This window comes from Schistocerca americana, chromosome 1 (genome assembly GCF_021461395.2).
Source record: "Schistocerca americana isolate TAMUIC-IGC-003095 chromosome 1, iqSchAmer2.1, whole genome shotgun sequence".
NCBI lineage: Eukaryota > Metazoa > Arthropoda > Insecta > Orthoptera > Acrididae > Schistocerca > Schistocerca americana.
The window spans coordinates 349,859,849-349,882,658 of NC_060119.1; positions in this window are offsets into that span (position 1 = coordinate 349,859,849).

Here is a 22,810-nt window from a genome sequence, read left to right on the forward strand (position 1 = left end):
GGGACATCAAAACAAAATTTTTTACCTAATGTCATTTTTTCCTATGAGGAGTATTTAAACCGGTAGAGGAAGATTTCTCTGGCGGCAAATTAATTATACCAACGAACACTTTCCCATTTTTTGTATGACCAAGAGTCAATACATTAACACAACCCAATTTCAATTACAGTAGATTTTCAAAAATGCCTCCATTGACAAGTAAACAAAGGTTACACCGTCGGGTCATGTTCTGTCTCACACGGGCAAAAACCCCAGGAGTATCCTGAATTGTTCCTGCTGCTGCTACTATCCGGGCAACCAGATCCTCTTCTGGTGCAACAGGAGCTGCGTAAACAAGGTTGCGCATCTCTCCCCACACAAAAAAGTCCAGAGGGGACATATCTGGGGATCGAGCAGGCCATGGTGCAGGATCACCTCTGACAATCCACGTTTCTGGGAACCGTCGGTCCAGGAATCGAAACACACGCCGACTGAAATGTGCCGGCTCCCCGTCATGTTGGAACCACATGCATTGTCTTGTAGGGAGCGGGACGTCTTCCAGCAACTCTGGGAATGCTCTGCCGAGAAAATTGTAATAGTGCCTCCCATTTAATGGCCTAGGTAGCAGATACGTCCCAGTTAAACTGTCCCCAACAACACCGACCCACACATTAACGAAGAACCGCACTTGATGAGCGCTAGTAACTGTGGCATGTGGGTTATCCTCACTCCAAACATGCGAATTGTGCATGTTGAAAGCTCCATCACGCTCGAACGTTGCTTCATCGGTAAACAACACAGAGGATGGAAATGTAGGATGCATTTTACACTGTTCCAGGTACCACTGCGAAAACTGTGCTCTGGGTGGATAATCAACTGGTTCCAGGTTGTGGACACGCTGTAAATGAAATGGACGTAACAATTGCTCTCGAAGGACTGTTCTTACATTCGTCTGATTCGTCCCCACGTTACATGCAATTGCACGAGTGCTGATTGAAGGATCCCGCTCCATATGCTGCAAGACAGCTTCCTCAAATTTCAGCGTTCTTACCGTGCGACGGCGTCCCTGTCTAGGTAATCTGCTAAATGACCCGATCTCACGCAGACGTTGGTACACAGCAGCAAAGGTCGTGTGATGCGGGATACGGCGATTGGGATATTGTCGGGTACTCACTCCAGGTGTATCGCTCCATTAGTAAACAGAGACAATGCACTACTACAGTGGTGGATAGCAGTTGCCTACAACAGAATAGCATAATACGCCCTCTAACAACTGAAGATCGTAATAGGCCTCTAACAACTGTAGAGCGTAATACGGCCTCCACCGGTTTAAATAATCTTCCTAGGAAAAAATGACATTAGGGAAAAATATTTGCTTTGATGTCCCCTACAACCTCCCAGAGTTTGTAGGTTTCAATACTTTTCACCCTGTATATTACGAAGTGAAAGAAGCAACAAGGAAGGCGATCTTCCACCAGGTGGGGGCGTCAATCGTGGACCTATGTCACTGCACATGGACGAAAGTATGGAGATGACTTTCGGATTTTCAACAGCACCTCTATAGGAATCAGTACGGATTAGCCTAGTACAGAGGAGTCTAGAGATAGTTGAGCTCAGATTAATGGCGTATTTCTTCAGTTCCGGAAAAACTACCTTTACTGCCTTATCTGATAGAGCACAGTTCGTTTAAAAAAATACTTCCATTGTTAAATGCATACGATCAGGTTAAATATAGCCAAAAGAAAGGTTAAGGTTTTTCATATATCAATATCAGTTTGTTACTTGTAAGGTGCATAGCAGACTCGTATCACAACGGGTCAGATATCCAATGTATTAACGATTATGCATCTATAAACTAGCTTACGAAGGCACTCTTCAGTCTAATAGTGAGTTATGAGTGGTACTACTGATGTAGAGAATTTCGTGTTGTTAATGGCGAGATGTCGGTCTTGGTCCACGTCGATTGAAGAGGACATGCCAAGGTTGAGGTCTCATTATTTGTGTCCATATCTCTTAAAGAGACTCCGATTGTGGTTCAATTTTCTGTCTACTAGAACGACACTTTGCTAAAAGAGAGAAACACTGGAATTAAAGGAATGCAGTATGAAGGGGGACTCGCTTCAACCGCATTAAGTTTATGTTACTTATTACTAGTTGGTCTAAACAGTGATTAAAGCTTGATACTAACATTAATTAGATAATTTCCAACAAACGGTGTTTTGCCACGCCACTCAGAGCTGTAATATGAACTTCAGTACCTTGTGGAGTCAGACTGGATGGGTGTTTGATCAGTTTTGTAGCTATACTTGCCACGCCTCAACCCGTACTCCTATTGGACATGTTTACAGTAGTATGAGAAAAACCTTATCTCAAAGGTGACGTGGTGGCTTAACTCAGAACCACCGAGCGAGGTGGCGCAGTGGTTAGCACAATGGACTCGCATTCGGGAGGACGACGGTTCAATCCAGCGTCCGGCCATCCTGATTTAGGTTTTCCGTGATTTCCCTAGATCACTCCAGGCAAATGCCGGGATGGTTCCTTTGAACGGGCACGGCCGACTTCCTTCCCCATCCTTCCCTAATCCGAGCTTGTGCTCCGTCTCTAATGACCTCGTTGTCGACGGGACGTTAAACACCAATGTCCTCCTCCTCCTCCTTAACTCAGAACCATTATAAGAAACTATGTGTACGGTTGATTCTTCACGCCTCCAGTGTTTTGGGCAAGATGATACCTGAGCGTTTTCACGTTGAGTTATAAACTCAAGGGTGGACTGAAGAGAATGCGCATTTGCACTATTCTATCCCACCATTCAAAAGTCATTTGCCGAATGTGTGAACGCATTGTTGCCCGAGTTGCTAAAGGCAAAGAGTTACGTTTCACAATGAGTTTATGCTTTTTATACTAAGAGAATGAAGGGAATGGTCGCAAGAGTAGTCATGAATTATAGTAAAAAATCGTTACTGATGCAAATTTTTGCTACTCACCAGGCTATTCTATGTTAGGTTAAGCGAGGTAAGTGGTTCAGTTTTAAGCCACTGAACTCGCATTCGAATGGACGTCTGTACAATTTTCCGTCCAGCCATCCAGATTCAGGTTTTCCATGGTTTCCCTAAAACAATTAAGAAAATGCCATGATGGTTTTTGTGAAAAGGACTTGGCTCTTTGTCTCCTCCGACCACATCATGAACCCCATTTCTAACTGGGCGTAAATCCTAATCCCCTTCCTCTACATTAGTGTAGTTCTAAGGAAAAATGTGGGGGTAGGTCATTATGTATCTATTTTTAGCAGGCGGCAAACGACACTTTTTAATGACGCAACCGCTGGTGGTCACCATTTACATGATTTCGGCGCAGCACGACAAAAGCGGTACCTCCTTGTTCCATCCACATACTACACATGTGAAAGTGAGAATATTTGGAAAACAGCTGTTTGTTTCCACAAAAAAAGAAAAGAAAGCACCGAGATTGAAAAATCTTGACGATACCTCAAAAATTCATCCAACACTTCTTTTATTCGATGTCGTTGCTTGCAGATGCTGTGATTTTAGCTGACTGTAGAGTGCCAATATACCTATCAAAACACAATTTCTTCATCATATTTACGAAAAACAAAAATCGTGTAGTCACACAATTATTTGTGATTTGTACCATCAGTTTAATTTTCGTCATGTTGGTGCTGTTGTACCTGTAGATTAGTATACTCATGTACATGGTCATATTAATATCATAATTTTCCATCGGACACTAATTTGTTAGAAAATGGTTCAAATGGCTCTAAGAACTAAAGGACTTAACATCTCAGGTCGTGAGTCCCCTTGACTTAGAACTATTTGAACCCAACGTAACCTAAGGCATCACACACATCCATGCCCGAGGCAGTATTCGAAACTGCGACCGTAGCAGCAGCGCCATTCTGGACTGAAGCGCATAGAACCGCACGGTCACAGCGGCCGGCCTAATTTGTTAGAAATCATTAGAAATCAATATGGCCTATACGCTTTAAAGGATACAACTTAATTCTGTGTTGTCCATTACGGTGTTATACTGACATTTTTGAATATGTTATCTGTGGGGAGTCAAGCCTTGAAAAACTAACTTATGAGATTTCACTGCAGGAAGAGCTCTGGCGCCTTGTTATCGTTGTTCGGGTCTTAGACAGGCAGTTATTGCCACTTCTGTATATAGCCTTCCATTTATCTCTTCCTTTTCATAATTTCAATGTGAATGTAATACACAGGGTTCCAGTGAAATTATGTTATAATTTGTTACATTAACGACTTTTTCAAAGAACTTAAGAAATTCTGTGCTTTTTATGGTGTGTGGATATTTCGTACTTTTGTTATCACCCTAGTTAGTCGCGCAACACTTGTTGTTGGGCGTTAGCTAGAGGAATGTCATTTTGTCCCCTGTGCAAGAAAAAGCCAAGTATTTATCACTGTCTGTCACATTATAAGGGTATTGATGTAGTTTAGAGTATGCTTGGACAGGCCAAGGCCTACGTCAACCAAAAGGTTAACAAATGAATGATATCGTAAGTTTAAGGAAACTAGTAACATCCGAAAAGAACTGAGAGAGAAGGCCTGTAAAAAAGAATTTTGTCGACCATTTTCGACTGTCATGCATTCGGAAAACAAGTTGCAGAACATATTTTTCAATGCTGGTGTTCCAAAACGACATGTCCACGAAGTTATACCAAAAGATACTGCGTGTGACAGATTTTGAAATTTACCATGTAATAAAAAACATCACTTTCGCAAACAAGCAGCTTTTTACGTTAACTAATCGTCAGATCGACATACCTGTCACATGTCATGCTAGAAGTTGAAACGTGTTCGTATCTGTTTTAAACTCGTGTTTGTAAGTGACTGGTTGGTATCTGAGAAATGTATAAAACTTATTTTGATATGGAAATACGTAAATCTCGGTGCAGGGCAACGGCACTGTGTTAAAATTTAATTTTGAATGGAAATATCAAAACCTCCCGCTGCACGATGCAAAATCCAGACGAGACGGTACGTCAAACAATTCTACTGCGAGAAAGCTATACGTTTTCAATGAAATTTAGATATGACATCTGACTGAAAAATAAATAAATCAAATTAAAATGATGGCCCTGAATATAGCTAATCCTTATCTTTGACAATCACTGTACCAGAACTGTCATTATTACACAGCAAACGAACATAAAAATTAACACATCTGAGTTTCTGATCAAACTCCTTGAAGATTAAAAAAGTAGCACTTTACTGAAATATTATAGTGGTATTGCCGGCCGTTGTGGCCGTGCGGTTCTAGGCGCTTCAGTCCGGAACCGCGCTGCTGCTACCGTCGCAGGTTCGAATCTTGCCTCGGGCATGGATGTGTGTGATGTCTTTAGGTTAGTTAGGTTTAAGTAGTTCTAAGTCTAGGGGACTGATGACCTCAGATGTTAGGTCCCATAGTGCTCAGAGCCATTTGAACCATAGTGGTATTAAGCCTCAAAACCGATACTGATATTTTCACAGAAACGCTCTGACTATTACTGTGCCTTAGAATGGACATGAACTTTAATGATAATTAAATTTATTGGTATAGCATCTTTCCTGCAACCTGTTAGTATTAAGATAATGATGAGACTGTTGAAAATCAGGTTTCATTTGCGATGTGCAGTGCAAGACGGTATCTCACGGATTTTCACAAAATGCTTCTCAGTACACAACTCGCGATGTGCAACGCGAATACGCAAACTTGGTCATTAAAGTAAATGAAAATGAAGAACTGATCCTACCGTCCGATAAATGAGAACAAGACTCGCGAGTTTAACTATGCTTGATTAAGCCATGACAACAATACACCTTCTCATAAAGTTCGCCGGCCGCTGTGCCGAACGGTTCTAGGCGCTTCAGTCTGGAACCGCGCTGCTGCTACGTTCGCAGGTTCGAATCCCGCCTCGGGCATGGGTGTGTGTTACGTCCTTTGGTTTAAGTAGTTCTAAGTCTAGGGGACTGATGACCTCAGATGTTAAGTCCCATAGTGCTTAGAGCCCTTCATAAAGTTCTCACACCTAGGTAAGTCCGCAAAAAAATTTCTTAATAACTGTCTTGTGTACAACTGCTTCCCTTGACACTTTTTTGAACTATCAGACAAGTCCATGTGCTTCACAATAACGTTTCTACAGCCAACGTTTAACCATACACAATGTTATAACAATAAGAAAGTACACAGTTACAAATATAAAAGACTGCATTACCTTAAATATTGGCTTTATCTTTTTTGCATTCATATTATCTCATTTCCACAAAATTATTTATCGAAGCATATTACCAAAATCTTTTTAAAATAATGCTGCCTCCACTACAAGGCAGGCCAGCTTCCATCCCTTTCAATCCAATTAAATTGCCAGACTGTCCATCACACACGACTGATGCTCTCTTCAAAAGAAGTAACCTCCTGACCACGTATGTTGTCTGAAGAACAAACTTACGAAGAATGTCGTTATATCGATACTACAGAGGTTGAGTATATTTATAAATTTCACAGCTTCATTTATAGTTGTGGCCAAAAATTATTGAAAATCGACGTGGTAGATAGGACAGTCTCCTTTCAAAGTAAGCAAAGCACAGCAGTGTCGACTAATACATGTAATGTTGGATCCTTTGTCTTTGCGTTGGCAATGGCTTCGAATTAAAATACTTACGAATATTACTGCTGATTTCTTTTGCACTTACAGAGAAAGTTTGCTAGCAGATTGTTTCCGAAAGGAATGGTGTGCCACTAAACTAAATCTGTTTGTAATGTGCTAACGAATAGATTCCGAAACGGTGATTAGTAGAAGGAAACCCATCGTACAACCCTATCGAAGTCCGCATCTGACACTACAGCATATTTTTTCTTGTTCTATTTTTTGTGGCAGCATAGAAACAACGTCATGAGCTTTATGGGAATTCGCGAGGTATGGTATTTACCTGGACGTAGAGTAAATTTTTTTTCAGTTTGCATGCCCAATGTGATGGAAGTTTCTTAAATTATAGAAGATACAGTACTTCTGCGAGTGTTCGCGTAAAAACAAGCAACCCGTCTTTTACTGTTACGAGTATTCAAGATGCTGACTGTCATTAGACGTTCTTTAAAAAATGTGTGCTTCATATGTGATTGTAAGACGCCCAGATGGGCTTTATCGTAGGAACAAATTTTATGTGAATGTAATCCACGGGATCAGTTTTAATTATATTGGATTACATAATTAATTTTTTGTTTGTTTCTAGGTACACGTCTCCTGCTCCACAGTTTGATAGATCGCCGGTAGAAGGACCGATAGAAAAGCTCGCAGCTCATTGATAAAGTGTAGTGTCGTGCGGCAATTAGTTTTCTGCATTTGATGGGGAGCAACGCTGCCTCATGATATGCTGACTTAGGGAAAGTGCACGGCAGCAATGTACTATCGTATGACAGTGTGCTTAGGTGTCAAAAAGCTGTGATTGAGAAAGAACAAAGTAGCAAACCAACTCCTTGTGAAAAGGCGGAATCCGCAAGATAAACGGCAGCTCGGCAGCAGCGGAAATGTTGCAATTGTATCAGGGCAATCAAAATAACTTTTTTAGCCACCTAATCACAGTGGACGAGCGCTAGGTGTGTCACTGCGACTTCGCGAAGAAGGAACTAAGCAAACAATGGAAATATCTCGATTTACTTCCACAAAAAAAGGGAAGACGCTACCATCAATGGGGCAAGATGGTATTGATTTTTTTTTTTTATATTTGGGATTGCTATAGTGTGGTACTGACGCTCGTATAGGAAAACCGTCACAGGAGCATGCTACCTAGATCTTCTGGCGAGGTTACTGAAGGTTGTGAAAATGAAGCTATCGAAGCGGGGTTTTCCTCCATGAGAACGCCCCAGCTTATTCTGCACAAGGTTCAAATGGTTCAAGTGGCTCTAAGCACTGTGGGACTTTACATCTGAGGTCATCCGTCCCATAGACTTAGACCTACTTAAATCTAACTAACCTAAGGACATCGCACACATCCAAGCGCTAGGCAGGATTCGAACCTGCGACCGTAGCAGCAGCGCGGTTCCAGACTGAAGCAGCTAGAACCGCTCGGCCACAGCTGCCGGCTCTGCTCAAAGCACACGCCACTTCTGCGGAGTATCTAATCTTGCCTTACTCCGCTATTCTCCTGACATGGCATCCAGTGACCTTTTCCGGTTCCCTCAAATGAAGCATTTCAAGAATGACGACGACTTCATTTTCGAAACGAAACACCTTCTGCACAGCTAAAATGCAGACTTCTACAACCAAGGTCTCCGTCAAATCATCCAGCGTTCGGTAAAATGTGTCGTACTGAAGGGTGAAGATGCACAGTACGACTAGCATTTTTGGTGAACGAAAATTTCCTCCATAGGAATCAACATGGGTTCCGAAATCAACGGTCGTGTGAAACCCAGCTCACTCTGTTCGACCACGAGACCAAGAAGTAGGTAGATATCGGCGCCCGAATAGATGTCGTGTTCCTTCACTTCCGTAAGGCATATACTTCAGTTACACACTGCCACCTAATGAACGAAATACCCTCGTACCAACTGCGTGATTGGACTGAAGAATTTCTGGCAAAAAGAACACAACATGTCATTCTTAATGTAATTCTTAATGGAGAGTAACCTTCGGACGCAAAATGACTTCGGGCGTACTCCAAAGGAATATTATAGACCCCTCAATTTTCAAAAATATGTGTGAATGACCTAGTACACAACACAAAGTTTCATGAGGCTTTTCGCGGATGACGATGTTGTCGTCAGTGAAGTCGCAACGTTAGAAAATTGTAGCGAAACGCTTGAAGATCTATCGACGATCAATGTTTGGTGCAGGGAGAGGCAACAAATGTGACGCTTTGCGTATACAACGACAGAAGGACGCGTTATTCTATGATTACACGATTGCAGAACAGTCACTGGAAGCAGTTACTTCCAATAGATGTCTTGGAGTACGGAGCGATTTAAAGTGGAACGAGAGCACAGAACTAATGGCAGGAAATGCATATGGCAGACAGTGTCTTTGGAACAGTCATCAGGAAATGAAATCCATCAACGAAAGAGTGTTAACATCGAGTATAGATTTAAGTGTCAGGAAGTCGTTTCTGAAAGTATTTGTATGGAGTGTAGCCATGTATGGAAGTGAAACGTGGACGATAAATAGTTTGGACAAGAAGAGAATAGAAGCTTTCGAAATGTGGTGCTACAGAAGAATGCTGAATGGGTAGATCACATAACTAATGAGGAGGTATTGAATAGGATTGGGAAGAAGAGGAGTTTGTGTCGCAACTTGACTAGACGAAGGGATCGGTTGGTAGGACATGTTCTGAGGCATCAAGGGATCACCAATTTAGTATTGGAGGGTAAAAATCGTAGAGGGAGACCAAGAGATGGATACACTAAGCAGATTCAGAAGGATGTGAGTTGCAGTAGGTACTGGAAGGTGAAGAAGCTTGCACAGGATAGAGTAGCATGGAGAGCTGCATCAAACCAGTCTCAGGACTGAAGACGACAACAACAACAACAACGAAAGAGGTAGTTTACAAAACCCCATTCGACCAATGCTTCAATATTGCTGGTCAGTATGGGATCCGTACCCTTTAAGAACTGATAGAGCAAACAGAGAAGATCCAAAGAAGAGCAGCACGTTTCATTACAGCTTCATTTAGTGAGCACGAAAGCGTCACAGAGATCATCAACCAAATCCAGTGGTAGATATTGTAAGACAGGCGTTCTGCATCACGGTGTGGCTTACTGTTAAGATTCCGAGAGCTTACGTTCCTAGAAAAATCAACAAATACATTGCGTCTTGCTTCGTATATCTCGTGACAAGATCGTGAAGATAAAACTAGAGAGATTCGAGCTCGAACGGAGGCTTACCAGCAATCGTTTTTCCCGCAGTTTATTGACAACTGGAACGAGGAAGGGGTAAATGAGAGTGGTAGACAAGGTACCCTCCGCCACAAACCGCGAGGTGGCTTGCGGAGTATAGATGTACACGAAGACCACACAGTTTCACGGACTTGAATTTTTCGGGCTGATAATTAAAAGAGTATGACTATCACTCGTACGGAAATTCCGACACGACTTGTAAAGTCACGGAGTTGTCTTAGTAAATTGAGCAGTGGTCTCAAGACGGGTAACAAATGAGATGACAGGCTTTTCTTGTCCCGAAACCTGTCTGAGACCGTGGCGCGTGCGCAGCCGCTGCCGCCTCAGCGGAAGTTGGGCTCGTGATTACTGCGGAATGCTGGCGGGGTGTCTGGGTGTCGATAACCCGGGCACACGGCGGGCGTGCAGAACCTGATCCACCGTGCGGCGACTGACGCTGCGTTCTGCGTGCCCGGCCCGGCGGCTCAGCCGGACTTCCGTGTCTCGCCCTGCCTTGCTGCTGACAGTCTCGCTCGTCGCCGGACTGGGCGAAGCTTCACTCCTCGATTAAAAATTTAATTAAAATACGTGTAATAGCAATAGTGTGACCTCTTCAATCGCGAAAATAATTTTTTGGTATTTTTTTCTATTGTACAATCATTTCTATGTAACCTGAACGGTTTTGCAATTTTTAAATTCTCATACTCTCTTTGATTTTATTATAATTAATTAAACAAAAATATAATAATCCCAATCCCAAAGAAAGCAGGTGTCGACGGACGTGAAAATTACCGAACTATCAGTTTAATAAGCCACGGCTGCAAAATACTAACACCAATTCTTTACAGACGAATGGAAAAACTGGTAGAAGCCGACCTCGGGGAAGATCAGTTTGGATTCCGTAGAAATGTTAGAACACGTGAGGCAATACTGACCCTACGACTTACCTTAGAAAATAGATTTCTAGCATTTGTGGACTTAGAGAAAACTTTTGACAATGTTGACTGGAATATTCTCTTTCAAATTTTGAAGGTGGCAGGGGTGAAATACAGGGAGCGAAAGGCTATTTACAGTTTGTACAGGAATCAGATGGCAGTTATAAGAGTCGAGGGACATGAATGGGAAGCAGTGGTTGGGAAGGGAGTGACACAGCGTTGTAGCCTATCCCAGATGTTGTTCAATCTGTATATGGAGCAAGCAGTAAAGGAAACAAAAGAAAAATTCGGAGTAGGAATTAGAATCCACGGAGAGGAAATAAAAACTTTGAGGTTCGCCGATGACATTGTAATTCTGTCAGAGACAGCAAAGGACCTGGAAGAGCAGCTGAACGGAATGGACGGTGTCTTGAAAGGAGGATATAAGATGAACATCAACAAAAGCAAAACGAAGATAATGGAATGTAGTCAAATTAAATCGGGTGACGCTGCGGGAATTACAGTAGGAAATGAGACACTTAAAGTAATAAAGGAGTTTTGCTATTTGGGGAGCAAAATAACTGATGATGGTCGAAGTAGAGAGCATATAAAATGTAGAGTGGCAGTGGCAAGGAAAGCGTTTCTAAAGAAGAGAAATTTGTTAACATCGAGTATAGATTTAAGTGTCAGGAAATCTCTTCTGAAAGTATTTGTATGGAGTGTAGCCGTATGCGGAAGTGAAACATGGACGATAAGTAGGTTTAGACAAGAAGAGAATAGAAGCTTTCGAAATGTGGTGCTACAGAAGAATGCTGAAGATTAGATGGATGGATCACATAACTAATGAGGAGGTATTGAATAGAATTGGGAGAAGAGGAGTTTGTGGCACAACTTGACTAGAAGAAGGGATCGATTGGTAGGACATGTTCTGAGACATCAAGGGATCACCAATTTAGTACTGGAGGGCAGAGTGGAGGGTAAAAATCGTAGAGGGAACCAAGAGATGAATACACTAAACAGATTCAGAAGGATATAGGTTGCAGTAGGTACTGGGAGATGAAGGAGCTTGCACAGGATAGAGTAGCATGGAGAGCTGCATCAAACCAGTCTCTGGACTGAAGACCACAACAACAACAATTATTTTAAACAAAAACGGCTTGTAAAACGGGCTAGAAAGTATAAAATAATTTCTCGTAGCCCCATACAGACTCCTAATCTCATACAGAGTCCTGAGACTCTCTGCTTGTGAACTTATAACATCTATGACCATACTTGCATAATTTATACGAAAAGCTAGGGGCGCGTACAATAGATAAATGATGCAAGAATAGTTCACTCAAGGAACAAACAATTTTATTGCACTGCATTTGACATGAACTGTGTGTGATTTTACTCAAAGACAGCTGCTCTTTAAACTCCTTTCCATTATCTGTTGCTTGCGTCCCACGTTTTTCGTTTTAAATATTACACGTCTCTTCATAGCTATTAAAAATTCACAATCACAAATTTCCATTACTATCTGTATGGAGTTAGTATGGGGCTAGGACTAATTCTTTTATACTTTTTAGTCCATTTAAAAAACCTATTACATTAAAAAATTTGTTTTATTTATATAATTATTTTCTGCACTTAATACATAAATACTTCCATATGTGAGATAGGCGATAGCTCAGAACTGGTACTTAATGAATTGCAGAAAGACGATGGCAATTTAATTTATGACGCGTTGCGACACATTATCATTAGAACATAGAAAGAAGACAAGAACGAGCTACACAACCACTCAGCAGTGGACACATAAGGCACTGCAGACAGCTCATACATATACATATATTAAGTCTAGTATCGAATTCAGAGAAGCCTAGTCTGGTATGTTGTGATGATAATGTTCTGATGACAGTGTGTCGCAAAGCGTCAATAAATTAATTACGACCGACTTTCCACAATTCATTACGTGCTGATTATTTTCTGTCATTTAGTCTTGTGAGTGTGAAATTTTTGAATCGATTTCAAACATGTTGAGATTACAGCAAGAATGTGGTAAATTCGATGTTTATCTCAAGTTCCTCTTCATCTGAGTGAACCAATATATTGCTCCCTCCTATGTACATCTCGCAAAATATCCTTTAAGGTAAAAGTTAGAGAAAAATCGAGTTCACAAGGAGGTTTACCGGCAATAGTTCTTACTGCAAAACATTTGCAACTGGAACAGGAACATGGGGCAATAGCACTGGTGCCAAAGCACCCTCCGCCTTACACCAGACACGAAAGAGATTTAATATCGCGCTCTGGGTATCGCGTTGTCATCCATTTCTGAGCTATGTTGAAAACTTCAAGTCTCTGGCTCATCGATAAATTAGTTTAAAATAAATTGCAAAATTTGTACCGCGCAGAGAAACAGAAAAGAAAGCGACGTAATAAAAAAATTAAAAAGAAGTCTGCACTTGTTGGCTACTTTCGCTAAAAATGAGGTGCACAAAGTTTCCCCATCAGCCGCAGTATTGAAGTTTGTTTTGTTGTGGATAATGTCCCTTCTCTGGTTTTTAAAGTTCCATTATCTGTGGGTCTGTTCTACTCATAAAAGTAAATATAATTTTTCACAGGCATATCCGCTCGTATTTGATGCACAGAAATCTGCGCTCCAAATAGTTTTTTCCTTCGCACATTGAACAGTCTTTAGTTTCGTTTAGTTTCACTGAGTTAAATTTTTCATTTGTCGCTCCTCGCTACTTGATACTAAGTTGGCTGTTCTTTAAAGAGTTAAATGCTTCTTGGATGTATATGCACATACTGATGTCCAGTTTCTGTCAGGATATTTCCTTTGCATCCTGTTGACTTCGAGTTTACAGAGCATATCTTTATACACATCCACAGTTTTTGCAGAAGTTTTCTGTCTTCTCCGGTCCACTACACAACAACATTCCACACAACAGAGATGTGAGTCATGTGCGATATATCCACTGTTGGGCTGAATCATCATTGTTGAGCCTGTTTCAGAATCGAAGCTGTTACACCATTCGGTACGGCTTTTACTTCCTCCCACGATCTACATAAAAATAAGGTAACACATCGCCTTTTAATAGCTCACAGTCATAAATCCTTCACCACTCTACAATAAAACTGTTCATTTTAACCTTGAACATATTACACTGATAAATGAACCAACATGTTCCAGATATCATTCTATTTTCGATTTATTTCGGTATAGGTACTCTCTGTACCACATAGCACGCTTTAGCCGAAATACGATTGTTATCAAATTTTACCTTTCAGGGTAATGGAAGTTATCTGTCACCATTTTACTTAAGTTTGGTTCTAACACCTAACATCTTTCTTCAATTACTTGCTTTTTTGAGGGTTGTACGTGTCTATTGCATTGTATTTTTTTGGCCTCAGTGTCCTGAAATCAATAATTTTTGGTTATTCTAATACTCTTTGCGAAAATGAATCTTGCTCTTGTGGGTTACCTTTGGCACCTTATGAGGTGCTGTAATTGTTCAATATTTTCATAATTTCTGTCGGTTGGTTCTTTGTTGCTGACGCCACCTCCAAAAGCTTTACGTGTCTTGTCTACCCCAAAGACTGATGCAAACCATGTTATATACATCCGACGTTCAGAACGAACTGAGAAAACATATTTATTAAGCAAGATCTACTGTAATCAAATGACGCAGTTACTTCATTTTTTATTTATTCGACAAGAAGGAAATTTATTGCCCCTCCCACCGTCCTTCCATTATTCATGTTGTAGCTAATAGGCAGTAAGAGTGCGGTGGTTTCTGACCTATAAATAGGCGGCTCAAAACGTGGAAATGCATGAAAGTTTCGTCAGTATGGGCCAGAGATAGTAGAAGCTGTGGCTGTGTGTAGTTGGTTTGCACCAATATCCAGCTTCTCCGCAGTGTGTCATGAAGTTAACGCCATCTGATACCGTTATTTATGATAGGTGGGCACTTGCCCACACGAATAATTTGCTTTCCCTTTTTCCTTTTTGTCTTTTTGTCATTTCGCTTCTTGCTACACGTTTAGGTTTTGTACCGTCCCTACTGTAATAGGAGAGGACTTCAAAAAATAAGTTACACGTTTTAGGCAGGACAAGTAATTTTTATTCAACGCTGCACTCTATTTCAATGTGATACAGACACATGGCATTGTTTTTCAACATAGTCACCAAGTTTCTGCAAACAACAGTTGGAACTTTTGTACCTGTTGTTCAATTCCTCGACGACACAAATCCGCTCCTTGGCTTAGCTATTCAAGAACCGCTTTGCAAACATTCTCATCGTTCTTTCAGCTCGCCGAAAGTATGGTAATCCTGAGGTACAAGGTCGTGTGGTGGAATATCAGCATCACTTACGTCTATGCGTCTAGGCCAGATTGTTGGCACCATTGTACTACGACTAGATGCGACGTTCCGTTTGGTCGCCAGAATTTCACGGGGTGAATTTGTGTCAGATTTAGATGTCTTGCCCACAGGGATCGTACTGTTGCGTGTACTTCAACTTTTCTACGCGTATGCAGCTGCCGCGACATTTCAGGCGCACGCTATGGTGCACTGTTATCCGTACCGCAGCAGAAATGTGCACGAAACTCAGAACGTGTGCTCTGTTCTGACAGTGCGCTTCTCTTTCTGCGCGATGGTTTTAGCGTGAGCCGATATTTGTAACTTACTTTCTGAAGTCGTCATGTGTTAGTAATGTGGTAACTATTATACAGGACGAGTCACTAACTATTGCCACCTAAAATAACCCCGAAAGTATGATAGTATCTGAAAATTTTGTGGGACACATGTTGCATGGGACAACGGGGGCCATAATATGATTTTGGTTTTTTGTTGTCAGGTGGGGTCGCGTCAGAGACATGAAGGTCAACTTTTTTTTTAGTGGGATGCTATAGTTTGGTACTTATTTTCTGATAGCGGCTATCGAGACGAATCCAGTGATGTGTAACAGTAAGGTCTTTGAAGGTCAACGACGGTCACAAAGGTGGCGCAAACGTCCATTTACAGAAGGTGTTCGAAATGATGACCATTGGTATCAATGCAGTGCTGCAATGCTTTTATCATGGCTAGAGTGGTATTCCTTATCACTCTGGCACTTATCGAAGCACATGCTCTGACAATTCTCTCTCGTATATCGTGCAAAGAGTAAATATTCGCCGAATACGGGGTATCCATCAAACGTGCCATTGACATTCGACCGTTTCACAATACAACACCAATAGAAACGGTAAGACTAGCGTCGTCCAATCAAGCGAATGTGAATGATGTATTCCTTCGAAGAAGAAGTCCATAAGCTTCTCATTTACCGAGAATGCCAACGAAATTCATTGAGAGCTAGAGACTTATATGCTGAAAGGTATCCTCAACGTACTCACCCTACACGTCGTACATTTAAATATGTGTTTGATAAATAGAGAACAACTGGATCTTTAACGCATCGGAAACATATCCGGCACAGGAAAGTTACTAACGAGGAAAGGGAAATTGGTACTCTTACCACTGTGGTTCGAGATCCTTTTGTTAAATCGCGTCAAATCGCAAGAGAATGTGGCATGAGCCACAGTAGTGTCCTTCGCGGTCTGCATCGCCGTAAATATCATCCTTACCATATCAGTCTCCACCAAGAATTAACTGGTATGGATTGTATGCGACGCATTGAATTCTGCCAATGGGCTCAACTTCAGATTCAGAGGGCTGACACATTTATTAATTTGATTTTATTCACTGGCGTGGCTACATTCATGAACCATGGAAATGTTAATTTGCATAACATGCATTACAGGGCAACTGAATATCCATGTTGGCTGCTGCAAGTTGTACACTAAAAACCGTGGTCGATGAATGTATGGTGTGGGATTCTGGGGGACAGAATTATAGGCCCCTCTTTCACCGAAGGAAATTTTAATGGTAGTTAGTACACCACATTCCTGCAAGAAACGTGAGTGTTATTGGAAGCAATAGCTTTAGGAACAAGGAACAGAACTTGGCATCAACACGATGGGTGTCCGGCACATTTTTTCACTGTAGGCTCGAAATGAGTTGCAGAGACAATTCTCAAATCGCTGGATTGGACGCGGAGATGTGTCATGGCCGGCTCGTTCGCCAGACTTGACGCCTCTGGATACTTTCTTGTGGGGATTCGTAAAAGACCTTGTTTATAAAGACGTTCCAACTACACCTGAAGATATGCGAGAGAGAGTTGTCAGAGCTTGTGCTTCGATAAGTACCGATGTGTTAAGGAATACCACTCAATACATGATAAGAAGATTACAGCATTACATTGATACCAATGGCCATCACTTCGAACACCTGCAAATGGACGTCCATGCCACCTTTTTGACCTTCGTTGACCTTCAAAGACCTTACTGTTACACATCATCGAATTTGTCTCGCCAGCCGCTATCAGAAAATAAGTACCAAACTATAGCATCCCATTTTTTAAAAAAAGTTGATCTTCATATCTCTGACGCGATCCCACCTACAAACAAAAAACCAACGTCATATTATGGCCCCCGTTGTTGCTTTTGTCCCACAAACTTTTCAGCTCCTATTATACTTTCGGAGTTATTCTTGGTGGCTACAGTTAGTGACTCACCATGTATAAATCATTTCATTCTCTCATGTACTCCCACGTCATTATGTGTCCCTGTATATTGTAAAATATGAGACCACTGATCCGACTTAAAAGGGGCGCCTGACAGTCTTAATTTCTCCAGGAAAATAATCGAGTAAATAAATAAAGAAGTAAATTATGTATGTTGCATAGCTTCTGCTTGAAATGTGACTTGACTGATTTTTGTGCAAACAGCACGATATCAGCTACGTTACAAGCTCCTTTTGACTATAAATACCTTCAACAACGTTCCTTCTGGCAAAATTGCATCACTTTTTGAGAATTAAGGAACAAACTAGCTATTATAACAATGGCTTTTAAGATACGCATGTAGGAATTATGAACCGTGCTTGGCACAGTTGACTGTGAAGACAAAACATGTCGAATAATATGGACACAATCGCCCTGCCCTTGTTAGTTCTCTGTTTTTCACGCGGAATGCGCAGATAAAAGTTAGCACCGATACGCGACTATTTATCGAACCTCTGTTACGTTCTGTCTTGCAAGCCGAAATCTCCGGCAGTCTTTATCATTGTCTGAGAATTATATTCTGCAAAAAAATAATTGCGAGGAATATTACTTAGTTACAAGACCACTGGCCAATACATTCTCTGTAAAACATAACAGAAATACCGGCTGTGGTGACGGCGATGTTGAAACTTATTAACAGTTAAACCTACAGAAATGCCTGAAGACAGAGGCCCATTCCTCCGAAACTTGTAGCAGCATTAATAAATGTCATTATGGCAGAGGTGGAGTTTTACTTACTCCGTTTATTCACTAGCATCGACAAGTCACATCATGGAAAAAATTAAAACTATAATGTCGAAATGGTACTCCAAGCTTTACCATTTGCGGGCAGCATTACGCCAAATAAATAATCCATTCGTGCATCATAATCCGACTCAAGGTTTTCGCAACTATATTTCTGCCGCAACACACCAAAGAGTGCCTTTCATCGGTACACAGTTCAGCGTTTGCTTCTGCACATTTAAATATTCTCATGTATCTCAGTTTCAGCATTTTTACGAGGCGTTCTTTATTTGATTTTTTTATTAAACTACCATTAACTTGTCACTTAGACGAAAACTTATTACTGGTCCATCACAGTTAAGACATACCTCTCCAAGTACAGAAATTTTCCGTACATCAAAAATTTTTAGAATAGACTTAATCTGACCAGTTCTTTTACTATTTTTCTAAGGTGAATAGCCTTAAAATTGTTTCCAGGAAACAGCGATAGGTTTCGTGTTGCATGGTGCAACACGTTTAGGACAGAAATTTTCTTACATCGCATATTTAATGTTTCTATAAAATTTCGTACGCATTTGTGTACTTGCTTTGCCCATTGATTTTGAGCAAGTACGGAAATCATGAGTCACACATATGTAGGGCCCCGAGTAAGCGCTCTTCCTTACATCCAACTATTTGAAAGTAAATAACAGATGATGCAAAGCGTCAACACCATAGAAACATTCTCTCTAATAATGAATCGATGTAGGTAAGAAAGTGGAAGAGGTCCATAACTTTGAGCATTTCGACAGAGAATTTTCAGAGGAGCTGCACATGCCCAGGAGCGTTTACTCTGAAGCAGAGCTATACGAGGAAACTCTGAAACTCTTAAGTTAAAGAATTGATACTAACCTTCAAATTACACAGCTCTCTGTGTGAACTAATCATCAGAAGCAGAAGATTTACGTCTTTCCATTGCAACCCAGCAATATAGCTAAGTGACAGAATGATCTGTTAAAAGGCGAAAGGATTCGGTTTTCACGACATACTGTTGTACAGAAGAACAAATGAAGAACAACACTGGAGTTTTGCAAACAGACTAGTAAATCAGTGTAAGAAGTTTTTATGGATTGACGAATCGGGTTACACGTCGCCGTGAAGTGACCTTGTATGAGGCCGAAACCACACGTGTTTTTAAAATAAAACACCTTAGAACTGAATATTTCAATTGCCATCAGTTATCTACAACAATGAAACTCGCAGCGCTCGTCATCGAAAAATTGATCCCATGATATCTGCATGTGTGTGTTGTGACGACAGTGAAATGAAGTGGCGGTGGTTTGTGTCGCTGTGTCTGCTGTTCCTGATCTGGAATAGGATCTTCCGTCTTGGACGATGACGGCATGAACGCAGATATTTGAGAAACATTTTTCGACAATTGCATGCTTCACATTCTGCGGTAACATTTTCGTATTGGTACTGTTCTGTACTAATTTGATAATATTCCTGTCTACAAAACAACGATCACTGCATCTTTCTTCAAAGAAGACCAAGCGTGTTTGCTGTACAGGCCCGCTCAAAGTCCTAAGTTCAACAACGTCGAAATTCTTTGAAATGAATGAGAATCAGTCGTGTGCCAGACAAACTCGACTAAAACCTTCGTCTTTCAGTCGTCCCGGGATTTAATGGAGAGGCATTCCCAATTAAACGCTATAGTGATGTCAACAGGTCTCACAGAGTATCGTTTACACTTCTGATATCTTTGGAACGAACAGGAACGGTATCCAGAAACGTTTTCTCAAACAATGCATAATTCGCGGATTTAAGTCATTGCAGTGGCCTACACCAAAGAAAAGATAAGCAGCAAACACACCTGTGTTTAATACAGAACAATAGAACGTCTTGTAGCTAAGATACGCAATTTTTCTGAAATAAACTCCATGTGAGATCACGTTTTCAGAGTGGAACCATGTTCTACTTTAAAAGAGCTGATTTTTTAGTAATAGTCAATGTGCGTTCCACAGGAGTACTACGTGGATTCCGTCTCTATCTTCAACCCCTAAAATACTTGCACAACCCAAAAAAGGAAAACATGAAACCATTTGCTGAATGACATTTTATTTTTATATTTGTCGGACTAGTACCGGGCCATATGCCCAACTTCAGCGGTCGTGTTTCTTTTTACATCTACAGAGATTCTATGAGGGCACAAAAATTAATTACTCGAGCGATAAAGATGAGAATCTGAGCCGGTCCCGGTCTGGCAATTTACAGGACACCGTGAATACAAAGCTATAGAAGCATGCGTAAATCTGCCTCAAACTATTATCTCTTCCCAATAATTGTTTTACTCTTATGAGGCCGTGTCATTTATTCACGGTAAAGTATGGAAACTACAATATGGGTTATCAGATCTCTGGCAAGTGCGATACTAGTAAAATCTGAAGATCGTATTTGAAATGATGCGAATGCATCGAGCGATGGTAAGTGACCAGAAATTTCAATACATACTTAGAAAAGTTTACGATTCAAATGGCTCTAAACACTATTGGACTTAACATCTGAGGTCGTCAGTCCCCTAGACTTAGAACTAATTAAACCTAACTAACCTAAGGACATCACACACATCCATGCCCGAGGCTGGATTCGAACCTGCGACCGTAGCAGGAGTGCGGTTCCGGACTGAAGCACCTAGAACCGCTCGACCACAGCGGCCGGCAAGTTTACGGTAATGTTAGAGCTTGACATTAATAGAATGTGATTTATCTACAGCTATAGAAGTCTCATTTTCCTTTACTGTTTTTGTTCACAAAGAATAAAAACCACGCAGTCCTGTTGGATGTGAGGTTAGAGAATCGGACCACAAGTACGACGCCAATTCAAACGTTTCGGAATATTCCTTCTTTTTCTAGATTTCACGGAATAAAGGAGTTTGTAGGAATATGTGTTCAGCATTATGGAATTGATAATGGTGACACTGATTTTCAAACCGAACCTTCCCGTTTGATTTTGTGAGTAAAACTATAACATCAAACATTAAGTAATAACTATGGCAAAATTATTTCGTGCGTAATTAAATGCAGAGATATTTGCATGTATCAGAGGAAAATCTTAACACAGGTTTCATGATGGAGAAATGTTCGCTGATGAGAACTCTCTTCACATGTGCTAAAATTTCACAAAAGTCTTCCCATCTGCGTTCTCTGTCACAGTTCGTAGCTCACCTGCTGCTGATCTTGGTAATTAGATGTTTTACGCATTACCTCGATGTACCACCCCCGTCTTTATGACGTTTCTACAGCCTTAGAAATAATGTTCATGTAATTCACAATTTCATCACAAACATATTAAAATAACAGTTGACTTCTCTACAATATTTCAATGAAATGATAAAAAAAGGACAAGGTATGTCCATGCGGCTGGAAATCGTTGTTTTCATGTTTCAGAATTAAAGTTATATGTATAACACTATTAGTTCTTTGTGAAAGACATTCCATATATGCATAGAAAGTATATGCACGTTGGGACTCTTTATCGTATCGATGGACTAATCTTCTGGATAATCTTCTCAATGCAATTTGCCATCTGTGGTGATAAACAGTTGGTGACGCTTTCATTTTACTTCGGTATCGCCATGATGTACGTTCCAGCCGTCGCTTCACTAACTACTTATTGACTTGAGATGATTGCTCGCTTCGCTCCTCACGGAGACTACCAACTCACCTACGTCACACTGATTCACTAGCTGTTGCGTTTACAAGTAGTACGTAATTGACTCGTTTGTGTCTATGTTCTTCTTTTTTTTCTTTTTTTAAAAAAGGTCCTGGGCGTTTATGGAACGAATGTTTCTATTCTGATGACACTCTTTAACATCTGTCACAACGTTTGTCCTTATTTCTCTATGCTCCTGAAGTAAATTATGCAAACGTTCTTACCACTGGCCTATGAGAAGTAGTGTGCTCCCCTAACTCTGTTTCATGACCTATCTATGTAGTAAACTAACATCTTAATCAATGTATATTTGACAAGCGGCAATATACGTTGCTTTCTGTTCCCCGTCTCAATATAACGTGTGATTGATAAAAGGAAACACTCGTCACTTAAAATCAAATTAGAAATTGTGTAGCAGGTTAACTAGAGGCTAGAATCTAGCTTTTTTTCTGTACAGGAAGAAATGTTAATTCTGAAAACAGCCATACGTCGTGGCTATCCCATTCTTCGCAATATTCCAAGGGTTTCTAGACCTGAGAGTCTCCGTGACGTATGAAAGTGAAGCAGTGAGGTACCTACGAGCTGAACCTTTGAACCACCTGGCGTAATGCGATGGCTCGGTACGTAGAACACTTATTTGTCAAAGAAACAGTTTCATGATCGAGACTAGCTCCTGCACAGAGTTATCAATAGTTCTCCGTATGACGCGGCATTCTGCCGCAAAATGGCACTTTCATTCCAGGAGTCGAGCATTGTTCGAGAGTTGGGTGAAGCATTGCACTTCGTAAGCCGGCGGTCGTCAGTCTGATGAGTCATCTAAGTGGCATCGGTGTGGGTTTCAAACGGATCACTACTGTGTGTGCCTACTGGGAGTACCGGAAAAAAATGTTAATCGGTCTCATTTTGTTAAAATAAGAAGAAAAGTAGTCTGTATGTAGCCACGTATACAAAGCTTCTGAATTACGAGATATAATGATTGCG